The sequence below is a fragment of the Lepidochelys kempii genome, chromosome 8, assembly GCF_965140285.1.
Source record: "Lepidochelys kempii isolate rLepKem1 chromosome 8, rLepKem1.hap1, whole genome shotgun sequence".
In the NCBI taxonomy this organism is placed as follows: Eukaryota; Metazoa; Chordata; order Testudines; family Cheloniidae; genus Lepidochelys; species Lepidochelys kempii.
Genome location: NC_136387.1, coordinates 62,273,819 through 62,292,700, shown reverse-complemented (window position 1 = coordinate 62,292,700; position 18,882 = coordinate 62,273,819). Strand labels below are relative to the sequence as shown.

At 39.7% G+C, this 18,882-nt stretch overlaps 1 pseudogene; it reads left to right on the top strand.

The window, feature by feature from the left end:
* Positions 1 to 9,387: 9,387 nt before the first annotated feature.
* LOC140916558 (histone H2A.J-like) lies at positions 9,388 to 9,777 on the top strand (annotated as a pseudogene).
* The last annotated feature ends 9,105 nt before the right edge of the window (positions 9,778 to 18,882 follow it).

The window sequence follows — 18,882 nt, the reverse complement described above, 5'->3', positions numbered from 1 at the left end:
TCACTGAGCAAATATACCAGATCGACCCCTGCGTGTGTGTTAGATGGAGAAGCATCTATCCTCCCTTGGTTTGTGGATTACCAGCAGAGGTAAGCACCTCCCTCCAGCCCAGACTTAGGTGCCTAGCTCAGTAAGACAGGCAGGGTTTAGCACACACCCGTCTTGTCAGCATAGCCCACTGGCTAGCTTAGGCAGCCCCCTGCCTAGGGCATTGGTTTTGTGGACTGCATTCTAAGGCATCTGTTTCTCCCTATTCATTGTACAGGGAGCCTCAGCACGGAATTGCAGCAGTGGTCCTGTGATTTTCTAGGCATCTAAAAGTTTAGCACTGTGACCTGAGCTTCACGCTGCCTAAGTCCCTTTTGTGGATTCAGGCCTAAGTATAACCATTAAAGTGTTGTCTGCCTGACTCTGCAGAGTGTGGAGTCATTTCAAGGGGCTGCTAACTCTCAAGACTAATGATGATATTTAAATGGTAACCTTAACTATTTCACTGCTGATCAACACAGACAAAGGAAGTTGATCTGAAGTTCTATAGTGCGTGGAATCTTATCTTGACATCTTAATTTGTGTCCTGCAGTGGATGAAGGTGGGTTTGTGGGTAGAGTTTGAGAGATTATTACTATTTATTTTAATTCATTTTACCCCCTGCCATAAATAGAGCACAACACTCACAATGTTTGAGTCCAGTCCTTGTTTCAAACCCCTAAATTCAAGTGCATGCATAATTATATCATTTCTTTGCCCAACCCTACTATCCATACGACATGCTCTTTAATGCTTTCTTTCTAACAAATGAGGCTATAACAATTAGCAACATTTGCCTTAATTACATTTCATGTCTTTTATTTTCATAAAGCCACTTACTTTAAACCCCAAGTCATTTTATGAGTTCTCATCCATTTATGTTCTTATATTTTCATTCTAATTGTAAACTGTGCTTTTTATAAAGGTCTCTGTTTAATTATAGGGGGTATGGCAGCAGTCACGTTAGTTTAGGTTACAGAACTATTTTCCTTGTTCATTTTTTTTTAATCAATGTTGAGGTTTAAATCAGGATGAAAAGTTCCAAAGTTAGTTTCTGCCCACAGATGCTTTTTAATAGTTTGACCAAAACATAAAATAAAATCAACTGACAGTTTTGTGGGGGAGGGGGGATACGCATTTCCCGTTACAAAATTCCACTTGTGATTTTTCTTGAACAGCCCTATAGCTGAAAAAAGCAACTAATCGAAAGTTGAACTTTGTTATGGAAGTAGCCTGCACTGAGAAGAAGTACCTTTCATTTTTCTAAAGGCAATTGGTTTTGATTTGACTTAGTTACAAGTATAAGCCTTTGAAAAATAAGTACCATCAGCAAAGCTTGTAAATTGTGCATTTAGGGATGAATCTAAAGCCTAGCGAAGCCCAAAGAAGTCTTTCTACTGACTTCAATTGACTCTGGAGCAGGATTATTGTCCACGCATTTGGAGCGCAGCTAGCTGCAAAGTAAAAATTCTAGTAACATATAGCTCCAAATCAGCAGGAACACCTAGCGTGGAAGGAAGGGATCCTGAGCAAACTGTAAGGTAGAAAGGAGTATTGTGTGTGTCCCCTACATCTTTTTCTTCTAGTTCCTAACTAACTAGACTAGATGCTCTAGAGAAACTGCTTCTCTGCAGGGATATCTTGGAATCCTTAGAGTACAGGAACAGCCACCAGCACAAATCAATAGTCGTTATAGGCCAACATTTTGTCTCCAGTGACCCTTCAATGGAAAGTGCAAGAAACCTTTTGTGGACAATTATGACATAGCCTCTTATTAGGAGAGGTTACTTCCTACCTGGATCAGTTAGTGGATCTGACTGGATCTATAGATGACCTCATTATCCATAAATGTCTAATCCGGGTTGTTTTTTTAATTCTGCTAAGCTCTGGGCCTAAATGATATCTCATAGTAATGAGTTTCTAAGGTTAATTATGCATAATTTTAAAATGTTTCCAAAATCCTTTTGTTCTCCTATTAAGAGCAAGAATAAATAGGAAAACCCAATTTACGATCTCTACATCATTATTTTTACGCCTTTATTGGATCCTTTCTTGTTGTCTCCTCAGAGAAGTAAGGCATCCCAGTCATTTCAGACTCTCTTCATATGGAAACCGTTCTATGCTTCTCACGATTTTCATCATCTGTCTCTGAACCGCTTCTATTCTGCTTAGGAATGGTTCCAGATTTTCCTGTATATATTTGGTCTCTATAATGCCCCACACTTTGTCTGCCTTGCCAACGTGCCCCCGAAGAAAGCATGGAAAAGGAATTCAGTAAGGTAGAAATTCATAGAACTTCCTTACTGAATTTCCTAACATTCATCTTCTCAGTGTTTTATCTATGGGAGAGGAGTAGTTAGGAAAAGAGACTCTTTCCTATTGCCCTGAGACAGAGGAACAAGTCAACCAAAAGTCAGATAGATCGAGCTTTACATGTTTGCTTTTAAACCAAATGATTGCTTAATGATCTGTGCTGTATACATGAGATATCCATAATCCAAAGGAAAGCCATGGTTTTTGAAAAAAAATTTAAAAGATCTTTGAAAAAGAAAAAAAGCTGTTTGGATGGATTAGTGAAACACGACTATTTTTTTAATCAGGCCACAAGTACTTTAACAAATGACCATAATAAAAGCTCTTCACGGTGAGAAACATAGTCAAACTGGGAGTCAAAGGTTATAGTGAATAAAGCTGTCTTTATGGAGTACAAGCCACAGCATTTTGTTCCTTCTGTTTAAAAGCTAGCTACACCATCTGGACACTGGAGAGAATTCATACACATTTCAGGCAACTACATTTTATGACTAGTGTGGGGTCAGAAAGGCAAGTTCTGCTACCTACCCTGCCACATGTTAGCACAGTAACTTACAAGACTGAAGATTAGTGCGTTTGTTCTTCCTTGATTTATTTTACATAACAAATCCCTCCCAGCAACATAAAATAAATTAGTGCAACCAATTTGTTGACAGGTAAGGATTCTTTCTGCATTGTAATAATAGGTTCAAAGAAGTAGTCCTTGTTTGCCTTCCGAGTCATTCTACCTTTTCCTCTTTGTAACTGGATGATGTTTGTTTCACTATCATTCCAGTTTATGATAGATTTACTATTTACTGAATTCTAGCAGGTCTGATTGTAGTAATCTTTCAAATTCCAACACAGTGCTACAAAGCAGAAAAAGAAAACTTTCTGAAATCAACTGATTGACAATAAACCTTTAGAAGCCAATGTATTGGTACACTAGGCTAGAAAATTAATGTCAACTTTCTGCAGCCATGGTGTCTGTTTCTGTAGATTTTAAACCCAGCTGCCAGTTGAGTTTGAAAATTAATTTCACACATTTGAATCACTACATCATGAGTAAGGTGATCAGAATTCTTTTGTAATAAAATCTCAGAAGCAGGAAAGGTCTAGTTTTATAAACCAGAGATATAAAACAACAGGATTATTTGTATTATTATTATGAGTCTTTTGTACTTATGCAGTCCCTTTTTGTAGATGGATCACTAAGCACTTTATAAATAAGTAATCTTTCTAAAAAAGAAAAGGAGTACGAGTGGCACCTTAGAGACTAATCAATTTATTTGAGCATAAGCTTTCGCGAGCTACAGCCCACTTCATAGGATGCTCAAATAAATTGGTTAGTCTCTAAGGTGCCACAAGTGCTCCTTTTCTTTTTGCGAATACAGACTAACACGGCTGCTACTCTGAAACTAATCTTTCTAACACCTCAATAAAAGTACCAAGTATTATGTGTATCCAATTTACAAAGCGTGAAATGGAGGTACAGAGGGGATGACCACGACATTTCAAACCTGGGTGTCCAACGTGATGTCCATTGGAACTGTCAGCTTTCAGCAGAGATGGAAAAAAATCAGGATCCTTATTTTGGTGTCTGAATATACATTTAGAGGTCTAAATGTAAATCCTCAAGATAGAAAAGTTTCCCAGTATCACTCAGTAAAATGAAAAAGAAAATAGGATCTACAACTCTGGTCCAGACTCCAAATCACACATAGCAAAGAGCTCTACCTTAATATAAAATATTAAGTGGTGTGGCAAGGCACCTTCTTCACCTCACCAGACACAGTGTTTCCCCCTTTGGCGGTGGAGACCTGGAGTAAATCAGGCCCACTCTGGAGAGTTTTTATTCTTCACTGGAGTTTTTAATTCTTCAGCATTTACAAGGTAAGCCTCGGGGTAGACTCCAGGAGTAATTTTCAGCCAAACGGAAAGAAACAAGTTTGTAACACACAAAAGGAATACCTCTTCCTGCCCATCTCTGGAACATTACCTCGTTATGCTGGCCTCTGGGTGCCAGTCCTTCCCCAAACAGTCTGTTAGCCTGCTTGCTTCCCCTTTAGGGTGGAAAGCAGCCTTTCACCTCAGAGAAGCCTTTCCCACAGATGTCATTAGTGGTATATCAGAATTTAGAACAGACCCATCTTATTATCTTAGGCCCAGAGCTGCACAGGAGACCCCTACACACGTGTGTGGATCAAATGGCAGGATTGAGGCTTCAGTTCTAAACAGCCACGTTTGTTTAAGCACTGTTTGCTAGCCCCATGTTCCAACCATGATATGAATGTAAGCAATGGAAGCATTGATCATAGTAATAGTAGATTCCAGTATAAAGTTAGTTTTACCTCTTGTATGAAAAGTTAACCTACACCCTCACTATGTCCCTCCATTGGTTTGTACATTCCCATAGATATCAATAGACTGTCAGGACATACAATGCAAATCAAATCAGTGGTAGGAATTGGCCATTTGGAGTATGTTACTCTGAATGCTGATTGGCAAATATTTAATAAAAGACCACAATATTGAAACACAATGGCAAAATTTAATGAAGAAAGATATTCTTTTTGCTTTTATCAACTTGTGCAGTAAACACAGGGGTAAATATTACCCTTACCTCACTGAGGTAGTACAGGATGTAAGTCAGAGCAGAATCTGGCTGTTTGATATTAACATTATTTCAAATAATTCTTTACACACTACTGAGATCTTATTGAATGCATAGAGCTTATTGAATGCATAGGCAAAGTTCAGCTTTAGACAGAACAAAAGTAAGTTCCGGTTTCTACAGCCATTGTAATTTAGCCCTCTTGCACATATTAATGCGGTAATACAAAATAATATATGTTTTAATTCAGGACGCTGCAGAAAAGAGAATCAAGTCTTCTAAAATGGCATCTAAAACTGCAAAGGGTAATTTTGCTCCTGTGTGTTTTCATGCCCACATTTTTTCAAAATCTCAAATTTGCATCCACAGGTTGAGTACAACCTGCATAACCACCTAATCAGCTCAGACTATCATACAGATGAAAGAATCATAGAAGATTAGTGTTGGAAAAGACCTCAGGAAGTCATCTAGTCTGACCCCCTGCTCAAAGCAGGGCCAACCCCAACTAAATCATCCCAGACAGGGCTTTGTCAAGCCGGGCCTTAAAAATCTCTAAGGATGGAGATTCTACCACCTCCCTAGATAACCCATCCCAATGCTTCACTGCCCTGCTAGTGAAACAGTTTTTCCTAATATCCAACCTAAACTTCACCCACTGCAGCTTGAGATCATTGCTTCTTGTTCTGTCATCTGGTACCACTGAGAACAGCCTAGCTCCATCTACTTTGGAATCCCCCTTCAGGTAGATGAAGGCTGCTATCAAATCCCCCCTCACTCTTCTCTTCTGCAGACTAAATAATTCCAGTTCCCTCAGCCTCTCCTCGTAAGTCATGTGCCCCAGCCCCCTGATCATTTTTGTTGCCCTCCATTGGACTCTCTCCAATTTGTCCACATCCCTTCTGTAGTGGGGAGGCCCAAAAATGGACACAATACTCCAGATGTGGCCTCACCAATGCCGAATAGAGGGGAATAATCACTTCCCTTGATCTGCTGGCAATGCTCCTACTAATGCAGCCCAATATGCAGTTAGCCTTCTTGGCAACAAGGGCACACTGTTGCCTCATATTCAGCTTCTCATCCACTGTAATTCCCAGGTCCTTTTCTGTAGAACTGCTGCTTAGTCAGTCAGTCCCCAGCCTGTAGCGGTGCATGGGATTCTTCTGGCCAAAGTGCAGGACCCTGCACTTGTCTTTGTTGAACCTTATCAGATTTCTTTTGGCTCAATCCTCCAATTTGTCTAGGTCACTCTGAACCCTATCCCTATGCTCAAGCATATCTACCTCTCCCCACATCTTAGTGTCATCTGTGAACTTGCTGAGGGTGCAATCCATCCCATCATCCAGTTCATTAATGAAAATGTTGAACAAAACTGGCCCCAGGACCGATGCCTGGGGCACTCCACTTGATATCAGCTGCCAACTAGACATCAAGCCGTTGACCACTACCCAGCTTTCTACCCACCTTATAGTCCATTCATCCAATCCATACTTTTTTTAACTTGCTAGCAAGAATACTGTGGGAGACCGTATAAAAAGCTTTGCTAAAGTCAAGATATATCAGGTCTACCGCTTTCCCCATATCCACAGAGCCAGTTATCTCACCATAGACGGCAATCAGGTGGGTCAGGCATAACTTGCTCTTGGTAAATCAGCAGCTGTTGACTGTTCCTGATCACCTTCCTCTCCTCCAAGTGCATCAAAATTGATTCCCTGAGGACCTGCTCCATGATTTTGCCAGGGACTGAGGTGAGGCTGACCGGTCTATACTTCCCCAGATTCTCCTTCTTTCCTTTCTTAAAGATGGGCACTATATTTGCCTTTTTCCAATCGTCTGGGACCTCCCCCGATTGCCACGAGTTTTCAAAGATAATGCCCAATGGCTCTGCAATTACATCAGCCAACTCCCTCATCACCCTCGGATGCATTGCATCCAGCCCCATGGACACTTGCATGTCCAGCTTTTCTAAACAGTCCTTAACCTGTTCTTTCACCACTGAGGGCTGCTCACCTCCTCCCATACTGTGCTGCCCAGTGCACACAGGCTGAAAGTGCAAACGTTTGAACATGTAAAATTGTGCCTCCTGTTTCAGAGGTGTTAAGACCCCTTCTGGGGAAAAAAAACTGCCCTTCAAGTTTGTCTCTGAAGATAAAGTAAAACAGCAAAAGCCCTAGTCCTGTAGTCAGATGAGATTTTGCTTGAGTATGGACACCAGAATCAAGTCCAATATTTGGAAATGTTTTTGCAAATTATTTTTGCAAGTGGGACAGTCACGTATGGGTACTGGAAATCACTGTTTGCAAGGGAGATTCTTATGCAACCACTAATATGCTGCTTTTGCTTGTTTGATCTATTTGGCAACTATGATTGTTGTCTAAAAGCTCAGTTTACTTTCATCTAAACAAAACAAAGATCAAATCTAGCTTTGATGTTAAGCAAACTATGACATATGTGGCCAGTACTATTCGTGCATCCTTGCAGCTAGACATTTATTATAAGGCACAGTTTACATACTTGAAATTGAACTTTGCTCCATCCTTAATTACAGATAATAATTTTAGTGACTGGGTTATTGGAGCAGATAGTGTTTAATTCAATGCATTAAAAACCTATTATAGTCCTGCATCATAAAGGATTAATAATTGCATTGTTATTAAAACATGCCTTCCATTCTGATTGTGCTTAACTCCTTTTCTGTAATCCATGTAATGGAATAATATTGACAGTAAAGCTAAAGGTTATATGGACAGCAAAATGTCATGTGTTAGTATTATACAACACAGAAAAGGTTTCAATTTACAGATTTCATTATCAACTGGATTTATGTTCAAAATGTCTAATCTGTCCTTTTTATGTGGGAATCCTGTGTTGACCTTCATTATCTCTAGGCAGATTTAAACTGTGTATGATGTTGCTGTTTAATCAGCTTTATTATAGCTTTCCTAAAAACAGTCCAGAGGGTTATTGAGCTCCATTCCAACCAAATTCAAAATGATGATTTTTCCCCCCTTCCCGTTCCAACAAGGCTTTTCATAGATTTAGTGGCTGGCTAACAATATATCCAATTCTTACACTACCTTTGAACATAGACAAAACTGTCAAACTGTGATCATCTAAAAAGCAGAGACTTAAAGTGTGTTTCCACATGCTTCAAACGCAGTCATCAGAAATCTCCTACTGTACTTCTAGGAGTGAAGCAGTACAAAAGTGTGATCAAAGTGATTGATTCTCCTACCAAAATGAGACTCAAATAAAAAGGCAATTTATGGAGGTCACTTTTTCAATGTAATCACAGCATATTATTACAAATAGCAATATACTAAAGAGAGGGTTCTCTGCAAGTAGGTGTCTGCAGGAGATCCTCTATTTATTCATTACCCGATGAGTAACCCAAAACAAAGCAATTCACCAAAATTTTTATTTATATAATTCCCTAAAATATTGCCTCTGGAAGAAAGGGGTTGGAACTAAATACTAACTTGAATTGACAGTGCTGTAAAAAAAGAAAATAAATAACCTTCTGCTTCAAATAGTCTATCTTAAAAGAATGATATGATATATACAGATCAGACACATACAGATGTGAGGGACAACAGGAAAGGGCCAAGGAGAATCAGTAAAGGTAATCCAGTAACTTGCTCCAGATCCTCAGCCAGTATAAACTGGTGTAGAACCAGTGGCTTCCATGAATCTATGCTGACTTACACCAGGTGAAAACCTAGCCCATTATGTTTATATTTTAATTTTATTTTATTATAACTATATAACAAAAAAACTGCAGAGTTGCTAAGTTACATGCATGCTTAAGATATAGGCAGCCAATCCTATGATCAGATCCAAAAGTATTTTCAAGAGTGTGTCAGTTAATTAGGAGCCCAAATTCCATTGACTTTCACGGAGGTTAGTCACTTTTGAAAATGGGGCGTAGACACTTTTGAAAATTCTTTGTGTGTCTATAGAAGGTGAGATACCAAGATGCCGAGTTTGAAGTTGATGGAATTAACCAATTTTCACCAGCTGAGAATCTGACCCACTGTTCAGCACTTCTACACAACAGAAAGCAGCATATAGATTTTTCTAACCAGTGACAAACACCTCCCACAAACGTCCTTTTAATCAAAATATAACAAACAGAATACTTTTTACAATATAGCATCTTCCTATCACATATTCCCTTTACACAGATAGTATTTTTATTATTCTCAGAATAATGGATGCTATGTAACTATGCTCTCAGAATAGCTTTTGATTAGCTCCCTAACCAATAGCATCCCTTTGTATATTGAAAGGAGAAAATCATGCTTTGAGAACTTTTTTCCCAGATGATGGTTCAAAAGAACAGGTGAAAATGCTTAAATTGTTTCTCTCATTTTCAGCTAGATGTATTTATTGAATACCCGTCAGTAGGACAGCTTTTCTGTTTCTTCATAGTGAGCGATGTTCAAGCACTACTTACAATGTCAGGTTGAGGAAAGCAGGGAGGTAAAGTGAGGTCCAAGGCTAAATCTTGCTCCTAGTGGGCTGGGCTGCAGTTCCCCAGGGGCTGTATGCACTGGCTACTTTGGAAAGAGAATTATGCTGAGCAAGTAGGGGCTGAAGCCACGGTCTATATGGCTACGATGCTAGAGTATCTGACCACTGAAATTCTGGAGCTGGCTAGCAACGTTGCTCAGGATAATAAGAAAACCAGGCTAATCCCCTGTCACCTGTAGCTCGCCATCCATAATGATGAGGAGCTCAACAAACTACTGTGGAAAATTACAATTGTTCAAGGTCATGTCTTGGCCAACATCCAGGCCTTGCTGCTGTCCAAGAAAATTGAGAGTCACAAGGCCAAGAGCAAGTAAAACCTGCCAAGAGGAAATGGGAATCTTTACTCGAAAAAGCTAGGACAGCTTGAGCATTCTGTTTACCTTTGTGTTGACTAAATAGGTTCTGTAGATGTTCAGAGTAGCTGCCGGTCTAATTTTTAAGGGATCTGTTTCATAAAACTTGTCTCAGTTCTTGGGCCCAGTGGTTAGATAACTGCTCTTTGCTCATGAAACAGAGAGACAAGTTAAAATACAAAAGCTACCTCTGGCATTATCTCATTTACTGTACCAGAGATTCTAAATTACACATTCATTTTTTATGATTCCTGATGAGAGAGAAACCTAGAGGAATCACAAATAGTGAAACAATACCACAGCAATTAATGGAACCTTTGTGCCCATTTGAATCCACACAAGTTCGGTGGGGAACAAAATAAATTAGTCCTCACTGAGGCCCTTGGTCACATATTTTCTTCTCATGGAGGCAGAATGGTCTCATTCTTGTTGTAAGGGAATGGGAGTCAGGCAACCCAGGCTGCTCTGTGAGTTACCTTGAGAAAGTCACTTAAATGCACTCTGCCTCAGTTTGGTCCTCTGAAAATATGTCTACCTATTTTCAGCACTCCTCTTTTAAGGCACTTGAGATGCTCATATGAAAGATGCTATGTAAGTACAAAGTATTAGGACAATAAGGATAAGTGCAGGGTCCTGCACTTAGGACGGAAGAACCCAATGCACAGCTACAGACTAGGGACCGAATGGCTAGGCAGCAGTTCTGCGGAAAAGGACCTAGGGGTGACAGTGGACGAGAAGCTGGATATGAGTCAGCAGTGTGCCCTTGTTGCCAAGAAGGCCAATGGCATTTTGGGATGTATAAGTAGGGGCATAGCGAGCAGATCGAGGGACGTGATCGTTCCCCTCTATTTGACATTGGTGAGGCCTCATCTGGAGTACTGTGTCCAGTTTTGGGCCCCACACTTCAAGAAGGATGTGGATAAATTGGAGAGAGTCCAGCGAAGGGCAACAAAAATGATTAGGGGTCTGGAACACATGAGTTATGAGGAGAGGCTGAGGGAGCTGGGATTGTTTAGCCTGCAGAAGAGAAGAATGAGGGGGGATTTGATAGCTGCTTTCAACTACCTGAAAGGGGGTTCCAAAGAGGATGGCTCTAGACTGTTCTCAATGGTAGCAGATGACAGAACGAGGAGTAATGGTCTCAAGTTGCAGTGGGGGAGGTTTAGATTGGATATTAGGAAAAACTTTTTCACTAAGAGGGTGGTGAAACACTGGAATGCGTTACCTAGGGAGGTGGTAGAATCTCCTTCCTTAGAGGTTTTTAAGGTCAGGCTTGACAAAGCCCTGGCTGGGATGATTTAACTGGGAATTGGTCCTGCTTCGAGCAGGGGGTTGGACTAGATGACCTTCTGGGGTCCCTTCCAACCCTGATATTCTATGATTCTATGATTCTATGATTCTATTACATGCTGTTGTTATAGCAGCTGAGTGGCCAACATCAAATAATATAGAAAAAGTTCTAGGCAAAAAATAAAAACAGTGGTTTAAGTGGAGTCTATATATTGTTGAAAACTCTGAGGTTTGCAATGAGGCTGTAGCTAAATTAAATACCCAGTATAATGTCAGCGGCTTTCTCCTCTTTATTTCTTTTCTTCTGCCAACCTCTGACATCACAAGAGTTTCTCTTCCAGCACTATATCATATTGCTGATCTTGCAGCTTACTCCTTTTACTCACTAGAAGTCAGGGTCATGCTGGCAGATACACAGCTAATGCACAATACATTTAAATTTATCAATCACCTTGTGACACAGAGATGGAGACAGGAGAGTGATATTAATTTTACAAAGGATCAGGAAACTGATGATACGACAGTTTCCAGAACAATTAGTAAACACATCTGAAAAAACTCAAAGATATCAAAAAGCTTTTCAAGCAAGTCATTTAATCACTGAAGTAACATGCTACATCTCCACTTCAGAAGAACATGAATGGAGGAAAAAGGTATGAGTTGTGGGAGAGCCAGAGTGGTATGAAAGTTGAGCAGTCACAGCCTTTAATGAAAAGGAGTACTTGTGGCACCTTAGAGACTAACCAATTTATTAGAGCATAAGCTTTCGTGAGCTACAGCTCACTTCCTCAGATGCATATCGTGGAAACTGTAGCAGGCTTTATATATACACAGAGAATATGAAACAATACCTATTCCCACCCCACTGTCCTGCTGGTAATAGCTTATCTAAAGTGATCATCGGGTGGGCCATTTCCAGCACAAATCCAGGTTTTCTCACCCTCCACCCCCGCACACAAATTCACTCTCCTGCTGGTGATAGCCCATCCAAAGTGACAACTCTTTACACAATGTGCATGACAATCAAGTTGGGCTATTTCCTGCACAAATCCAGGTTTTCTCAGATTTCTCAGATCAGGTTTCTGAGAAAACCTGGATTTGTGCAGGAAATAGCCCAACTTGATTGTCATGCACATTGTGTAAAGAGTTGTCACTTTGGATGGGCTATCACCAGCAGGAGAGTGAATTTGTGTGGGGGGGTGGAGGGTGAGAAAACCTGGATTTGTGCTGGAAATGGCCCACCCGATGATCACTTTAGATAAGCTATTACCAGCAGGACAGTGGGGTGGGAATAGGTATTGTTTCATATTCTCTGTGTATATATAAAGCCTGCTGCAGTTTCCACGATATGCATCTGAGGAAGTGAGCTGTAGCTCACGAAAGCTTATGCTCTAATAAATTGGTTAGTCTCTAAGGTGCCACAAGTACTCCTTTTCTTTTTGCGAATACAGACTAACACGGCTGTTACTCTGAAACCAGCCTTTAATGAGAAAATATTGTATCAACCAATCAAATGAAAGGGAAGGAATCACATTAGGAAAATGTTACCCATCGCTTTATTTCTGGATTGCACCACATTTTGGGACACATGTTTCTGACAGATCTCTCTCTTTCTCAGAAATACTTTTGGCTCTCTCACTTTCTTATTACTGTTGTTTATTGACTTTACAAATTATAATATATAAGTTATGGAAAACATTAACTTGCACTAGTCTTTCCTTCTGCTATTTCTGTTATGTCTCTAATTATAGGCTAAATGCTGGTCTGCTATAAACTGAAAACCCCATTGAAACTAGTTGCATTAAACCAAGTCTGAATTTGACTGTAGGATTTTTTCCCCAAACCTTTTTGTTTTAATACTTGCCTCAGAGCAAAGAGAGGATCTGACACAAACGTATTAACTAATGTACTTGATTGTTTTGAAAGACAAACATTTTGCTCAGCTTTATATCTGATTCAGTGATGCAGACAAGCTTGTTTTGTATTTTGCAATGAACCTGAATGAATCTCTGTATTTTTATAGCAATAAAAATAAAACACATATGAATAACAGAGGTTTGGTAGAAAGTCCCTTCCCTTAGCTAAATGTCATCTAGGTTCCTTGAAGTGAACCAATCGCATCCTCCACATCCTCCTCTTTTACCTCCCGTTGAACTTAATAGGATGGCAACCGTCACTTTGATAATACTCCCTTTCACGTCACTGGTAATCTTTAAGAAGCGGGCATCATTGCTTCCAGAAGGAATTTAGGGATTTGGCACATTTCGGATAATCTGTCATACATTTAGCTCAACAAGAAGCAGATTTAGAACTGATACCAAAATGCACTCACTCAGGCTTATAAGGGCTATGTGTGTATGAAAATACATTAGTAGAACATTAAAGATATAAATTCTCTAATAAATCATATCTAATGCTTTCTGAGACAGACTAGGTTATCTTCTGGAGTAGAATTCTACCAATAACTAGCAGCTATTGCCCTGAGTAGTATAAATTACTATGCTTTTCCTCATAGGCTAGCACATACTTTTCTCTCTACCACACAACAAAAATGATTATGTACATCTATGGAATTTGTATAAACTTATCTGCATCATTCAAATAATTTTCCCCTCACAATCAATGAAAGTATTTACATATTAATTTAGAACATTGTGACAGAGTAATATCATAAAAGGTGATGCATTACTTTACATGTTTCCACAGAAACCACTGACCTTCTGAACACTGTAAATAATTTAAGAAAAAAAATTAGGGCTGTCCATTAATCACAGTTAACTCATGCGATTAACTCAAAATATTAATTGTGATTAAAAATTAATTGTGATTAATCACAGTTTTAATCACACTGAAACAATAATAGAATACCAATTAAAATGTATTAAATATTTTGGATGTTTTTCTACATTTTCATATATATTGTATTCTGTATTGTAATTTAAATTAAAGTGTATGTTATTTTTATTACAAATATTTGCACTGTAAAACTGATAAAAGAAATACTATTTTACAATTCACCTCATAAAATACTGTAGTGAAATCTTTGTTGTGAAAGTGCAACTTACAAATGTAGATTTTTTGTTCCATAAATGTTTTATTTTTGAATGCAATATAGAACTTCAGAGCCTACAAGTCCACTCAGTCCTACTTCTTGTTCAGCCAATTGCTAAGACAAACGAGTTTGTTTACATTTACAGGAGATAATGCTGCCCTCTTTTACTTAGTGTGACCAGAAAGTGAGAACAGGCATTTGCATGGCATTATTGTAGCTGGCATAGCAAGCTATTTACATGCCAGATATGCTAAAAATTCATATGCCCTTCAAACTTCAGCCACCATTCCAGAGGATATGTTCCATGCTGATGTCGCTCATTAAAAAAAAATTGTTAATTAAATTTGTTACTGAACTCCTTGAGGGAGAATTGTATGTATCCTGCTGTTTTACCCACATTCCGCCATATATTTCATGTTGTAGTAGTCTCAGATGATGACCCAGCACACGTTGTTCATTCTAGGAACACTTTCACTGCAGATTTCGTAAAATTCAATATGAGATTTCTAAAGATAGCTACAGCACTCAACCCAAGGTTTAGGAATCTGAAGTGCCTTCCAAAATCTGAGAGGGACAAGGTGTGGAGCATACTTTCAGAAGTCTTAAAAAAGCAACACTTCAATGCAGAAACTGCAGAACCCGAACCACCAAAAAAGAAAATCAACCTTCTGCTGGTGGCATCTGACTCAGATAGAGAAAATGACCATCTGTCGGTCCGCACTGCTTTGGATCATTATTGAGCAGAACCGGTCATGAGCATGGACACATGTCCCCTGGAATGGTGGTTGAAGCATGAAGAGACATATGAATCTTTAGCACATCTGGCACTTAAATATCTTGTGACACCAGCTACAATAGTGCCATGTGAATGGCCTGTTCTCACTTTCAGGAGACATTGTGAAGAAGAAGTGGGCAGCATTATCTCCTGAAAATGTAAACAAACTTGTTTGACTGAGCGTTTGGCTGAACAAGAAATAAGACTGAGTGGACTTGCAAACTCTAAAACTTTACATTTGTTTTATTTTTGAATGCAGCTTTTTTTGTACCTAATTCTACATTTCTAAGTTCAACTTTCATGATAAAGTAGTGATGAATGAACTTATTTGGATGTGAAGTAAAGCATTTATATTTATTTGTTGGGTGACCAATCAATCCTGTAAGCAACACAATCATGCATGTAGCCACCTGAAGGAAAGCTCTGTGGTAATAATAAGGTCTGGCTTGACAAAGCCCTGGCTGGGATGATTTAGTTGGGATTGGTCCTGCTTTGAGCAGGGGGTTGGACTAGATGACCTCCTGAGGTCTCTTTCAACCCTAATCTTCTATGATTCTATGAATAAATAAATGTGACTAGTGTGAAACTAATCAGGCTATAGAACTATGGGGAAAGTTAGACCACAGTCAGGGAAAGCAAGTCTCTTCTTTTTGATCCTAGTTTTAGTAGGTAAAGGTGAGAGGTATGGGACATGGCTTACAAGGCTTTTGGCAAGGTCTAATTTTCATGAAATGGGAAGTGGGAAGTTGAAGGATGGGTAGGAGGAAAGATTGGGCTTAGCCCTAAATCAAATTGTTTGTTTTCTTCTTATTCTATCAAGAAGAGATGCAATTATAACCAAAAGGTTTGAAAATGCCTATATGTGTAGAAGTCTTTGCGCTAAAAAGAAACAATCATGAGAGAAGACGTTTTCCGGATTATAGTAAAGCAACCCGCTTCACTATGTATGCAGTACAGGTACCTAACTGATTCTGCTTTTGCCAAAAATAAAACCAGGTTTACACCACCTTATTGCTAAGACTGCTAAAGCCTGCACCAGGCATACTTCAGCTTTGCCCCAAAGAATAGAGTTCAGTTCATACTGTACTTGACAGCTATAAATTGGCACCAACAGTGAAACTGACTGTTCCCAGGGGGAAAGAACTGGAAAGAATTAATGCTCGTATTTTTCTTCTGCCTCAACCATTGTCACATTGTTTTCATTTTTCTGTTGGTAGTTTAAGAAATGATACTTCATAAGGCATCTCACATTAGAGGCTCAGCAATTTTCCCATTTTCTTTCCTATTAGTGCTTAAAGAAAAAAAGATAGTATGAGTTATATATTCAGCTATAGGAGCTGGATTAGACTGAATTAAAGAAATCAGGCTAATGAAAGCTAATTTTTCACTCAAAGAAATTGAGGAAAAATGCAGACGAGTGAATAATTTAAGAGTACAGAACTCTTCAATAGAATTCCAGAAACCAAATAGCAAATGGGGGTGGGGAGAGTAATCTCTGACAGTGTAATTATAAAGGCTACATGGAGAGACTTTATTAAGCCCTAGAGGATTCAGGCCATGCCCACCCTACAAAGTCTGTTTGATGCAAGTTATGTCAGCAAATAGCCACAAACTGTTGTATGTTGCTCTTGCACATACACGCTTGGGTGCTTGCATCAGCACAGTGGGTCCTCACCACAAGTGGTTGTGTTGATGTAAAATACAGTGCACCATCATTAGGTATGCCAGCATGCCATACCATGCCATAGGTCTCAATGCTTTATGGGACATTTTTGCACTGCATTGTGTGATCTGATTGGTTCCCTTGGGATTTCTGGGAGCTAGGGGTCAAATCACCATGCCACTTTATCCATCCCATTATGCCTAATCAACCCCCCCCCCCTTTTTTTAAAAGGTTAAAAAAGTCAACACCTCCCATATTCCTGTGTGCTGCATTTTGGTCTCCTCTGTCTCTGACAGAAAAATTCTCATTAGTGTTGCTAATACCCTATTCTTCTCTATCTGCGGAACTTGAATGAGCACTACTACAACTGTATGTGCAAAGAAGAAGATGCAAAGATGTACAAGCACAGTAACTGCATGCTGATGGATACAGCAACAAATTGCCAGATGGCTCCTGGAATTCACTGAGCAGCTCCATAGGGTAGCTTGTCTCTTCAGGGCCCAAGAAATGAGAACTGATTATTGGGCTGCAGGTTCGGGATGATAAACAGTGGCTACAGTACATTCGGATGCAAAAGGCCACATTCCTGGATCTGTGTGTCAAATTCATCCTAGCCCTCTGTGGCACAGGGACGTGAAAATGAGCACTTCATTGACAGTGAAGAAAACTACTCCAGCAACTTTCAACACTGGTCAGTGACCAATCAATTTGGAGTTGAAAAATCCACAATGGGGGCCATTGTCATCCCAATGTGTAAGGCCATTAATTGTCTCTTGTTACACAGGATTGTGACTCTGCAGGAAATACATAGATGAATTGGCAGCAATGTGTTGCCTGAACTACACTGGGGTGATTGATGCCAGCATAGGGAAGATATGTACCACAAATCCACCATGCCTCAATGGATAGGGATACTTTTCTATGTTTCTGCAAGCAGTGGGTTACCAGGGACCCTTCACTGATATCAGTGCGTACTGGTCAGGGAAGGTCTATGACTCTTGCATCTTAAAGAACACAGAACTTTTTGAAAAGTTGCAAACAGGAACATTTTTCCTCAACCAATCCATTAAAGTTAGTAATGCTGAAATTCCAGTAGTGATGCTGGGAGACCTAGACTACCCCTTGTTCATGAAGCTGTATACGGACCACCTTGTCATCTCCAAGGAGAGATTCAACTACCAGATTTGTAGGTGGTGGAAAAAAAGACTGTTGAATGTGCTTTTGATAAATTGAAGAGTCACTGGCAATGTTGTCTGACTAGATTGGAGTTCCGTGAGGCAAACATCCCCATGGGTATTGTGTGCGTGGTATACTACACAATAACTGTGAGGCAAAGGGGGAAAGTCCTGGGGGAATGGAGGAATGAGGTGGACTGGCTAGCTGCTGAATTTGAACAGCCAGACAAGTGTTACTAGAAGAGCCCCATGCTGAGGGAGACATTAAAAGGTCATTTTAACCATCAGGTATATTACTTGTGTCTGATGAACACTTTATGAAAGTGTTCAGGAGTTCAATTTTGAAATCTATGATGCTTGGTGGAAGCTATTTAATATCGGCAGGTTATTATCTGTCCCTGTGAAATATGTAACGCTTAATTTAAATGTTTGAATATGGTGTTTTTATTATCTATTGCTATGAATTCTGCAATGTAAGAAAGATACACAAAGTTTCCAAAAATACAACTGTGTGTCTATAGAAAATAATAGGGTTAAAAACAGTCTAGCAAATTGTAACTGTATGAATCATACTTTTACTGCACTGTCCAAAATGGAATGAACCACAACTATTGTCTAATCCTGTGGTTTTCACAGGCCTGTGTATGCAAAGCTGTGGTTCTCTTTGTTTTCCCCTAGATGTGGAATGGTGGGGATAAGGGTGCAAGTCTGTTGTGTTGTGGAGTTTAGGCACCGTTGACCATGGAGTCCTTCAAAGGCTGCAAAAGCTGTGAAGTCGGTGGTTTTTAAAATCTAGAAGCCTCTGTTCATTGGCTGAGCCTTACTCAGGGGGTGGGGCTATCAAGAAGGCCAGTGCTTTATAAAGCAGTGAGCAAGTGACCAGGGAGCTTTGCGAACACGGACTGCTAACAGGGAGTTTCGAGAGGGAGTTGGGAAGGGGAGTGGATAGGGGACAAGGTACACTTGCCATTCTTTAAAACCTTTAAACTAAACTATAATCAAAATGTCTTGATTTAAACAAAAACCCTATCATTAACCTACGTAGCTGTAAGAGAGAATGCAGGCAGAAGCCCAGCAGCAGAGTGGGGACTATCCTGTTTATTGCACTCAG